Below are 2,942 nucleotides of genomic sequence, written 5' to 3' on the forward strand. Positions count from 1 at the left end.
TTTATTTTTATTTTTGTGTGTTAAAAACAAGAATAAAAATATGTAAATTCAAATCAAAGAAAGCTGATCTAAATCTACGATTGATTTTTCATAATGTAAACTATGCAATTGTAATCTATGCACAATGCACTTGAAAAGTATGCAAATGTAATCTATGCACACTTTTCATTCATATTCTGAAAATGAGAATTCTAATTATGCAAATGTGATCTATGCAAGAGAATTCTCAAACACAAGATGATTCTAATGTAATCTAAGAACCAATCAAGTGCAAGTCGAGAAAATTGGGCGAGAGTTGCAAAGATCAAAAATAAAAACACTCAAAGGCGATTAACACTCATACACAATTTAGCCCCCCCCCCGGCGAATGAGGGGGAATTTTTTTTGCAAAAACAAAAGCAAAAAGATGCAAAATTGTGAAAAGACTGAGACAAACCTCCAAGTAATGACCAAAGGAAATCAAATTAAGAATTTCTCAAAAAAGAGACTCAAAACACCCAATTGATAAAAGCTTAAAGCAGGAATGCCAATGAAATTAACCAAGGAAAGTTTTTTGACAGGGAACAAGCAGGTCTGGGCAATGGCTAAAACCTATAAACAAATTCTAAACTGATAAAAAAGAGAAAAATTTAAAATTTTCAAATTTTTGACAGGGTACGCAGGCAACCTGTTTACACAGGTGCGTCCACGCTCTGTGCACAAAGCAAAAGTGCGTACAGGTACGCACTGTGCTTAACTCAGAGGGTGCGTACCTCTCCCAAAACTATGAAAAATAAAAACTAACTCAAAATTAACTAAATTCACCCAATCCCACAATCATCAAGTCAAAAACAGAAACAAATCAACGTTTCTCAAATCAAAGTATCAATCAAAAGAGAAATCAATCAAATCCATGGATTCCCCAGTACGGTCGCCATTTTGTCATGCGGAAAGAGTCAATTTTGCGGACAAAACCGACCTCCCTAGAAGCTAAGGCTTTGTAGTGACAAACAAGACAATCAAGCACTATCTTTCCCTAAATATGCATTTAAAATAAAAGCAACCAGGTGTTTAAAGCATACCTTTAGTCCAACGCTGTTTGTAGCAGCCAAGCCTCTCCGATCCAGATGAGCTCCTCCTTCTCTTTGAAACCTGCATTCACTAACAAGCAAACGATTACATAGCACCTGAATAACTCATATAATAAAACATATTCATCATAAAGACCAAGGAGTATATGAAACAAATTATATATAACAACTTGTTGAGAAAAATGAACTTAATTGTATTAATTGGAAACAAAAGAAACCATTACAACCTGTGCCTTGGCGTTGTGCAGGTCCCTCCCAGGGTCCAGCAAGAGTTTTCCTTTACTTTGATCAGCTCACCCACTTCCAAATGAAGCTAAGAAAGGATTGGAATCTCTCCTCTCAAGCTCTAAAAGGGAGTCCTAATTTCAGCAGCATCTACCCTTAGGAATGTTCAGCTTTCAACCTCTCCTCCCTCTGGCCCAATGCCTGTATTTATAATGCTTTGGAGGAAGTTAATCAGGTCCACCATCAATGGGATAAGCCCCTCTTTCAATGGGATAGCTCCCCTCTTGATGGGATAAGTTCCTCTTTCTTTGGGATGCATGAACCATCTGGAGGCGCTCAATACACGTCAAACCATCTTCTAGAATGCCCTAGAATCGACCACAAGTAACTTTTTTGAATTAAAACTTGCGCCTTTTGACCTTTACAGGAGTACGCAACCACCCCTTTACAGACAGAGCGTACGAGTACGCAGGTATTGTGAACTTGAGGTGCGTACACGCAGGTAAGGTTAAGAGAAACTGCGTAACCAGAGTTATATTGATTTTTAAGGACTTTCTCTCTTTCTTGGAGTTTGACATGGGGAGCAGAGGTATAAGACTTGCCAAGGAGGATAGTATGACAGTTGATGGAGCCATACTAACTGCAAATAGTCATGGTGACAAATTTTAGTGTAACATATATACAACCCTCTGCATTGTAAAAGGGGTTGGTTGGCTAATGTATTCCAAGAGAGACTCGCACTGTACATCTGGTATTATCTATAATCAAAGACTGCTTACAAGCTTGGAGAATGGACTGTTTGATGTGTTGTTAATGGTTCTGAAGAATTGAATGTGGAATTCTTGCGCTGCAATATGAAACAATAAGTGTTCCTTACCTCTGTTATTTCAATTTCATATATGTTCAAGTCACAGAACAAAGGATTGGTCTAGAATTTGCTTAGTTGCACTCTATGCTCAGTTTCTGTGGCTTCTTAATGTTTTCCTCCTGATCTAGACATAAATATGAATTCTGTTATGGCTCATGTTTGATCTATTTCACATATGAATGACTGTTAACTAGGAATTCTTAGCTGCTCCTAGATAGATTTCATTCAGCTTCTTTCTGCTAACTTGATTGAGAGATTCTTTGTTGCCTCTCATTCCTTAGCATTCATTCCATCCTTTTTAAGTTTTAATGTTGTTTCATGAGCAACTACCTTGCTCCTCATTCCTCTTGTGACCAAGAAAACGTACCAGCAGTCTTAATCCATGACTCCACACCCAATGGTTTGAAGCTTACCACACTATACATTGCCTCTCTACTCTAAATCATCATCCTTCCCACCAAACTTAAACAAAACCCCTGAACCCAATAGCTAGCCTAAAATCATCATCAACAAAGCTAAATCAGAAAGAGAGAGCCCTCTCTGATTGCAGGTGGGCTAGAACCTGCAGTCCAAAGATTGGTTTGTGGTTACCTCGGCCGTATCCTTTCAGGAGCTTAAGGACAACCTTAGTGATAACATAATGGCGACTCCACTGGGGAAAATCCTCAGATAATTTCATAAATCAAGTTGGAAAGCTCTACTAGGAAAGAACCAGACTTCAAAGTTTCTTTCTAGTTTCTGGAGAAGGTCATATGTTTCCTTCAAAACCATTTTACAAA

This window comes from Pinus tabuliformis, chromosome 8 (genome assembly GCF_031772625.1).
Source record: "Pinus tabuliformis cultivar Carrire ecotype Pingquan chromosome 8, CPIR1, whole genome shotgun sequence".
In the NCBI taxonomy this organism is placed as follows: domain Eukaryota; kingdom Viridiplantae; phylum Streptophyta; class Pinopsida; order Pinales; family Pinaceae; genus Pinus; species Pinus tabuliformis.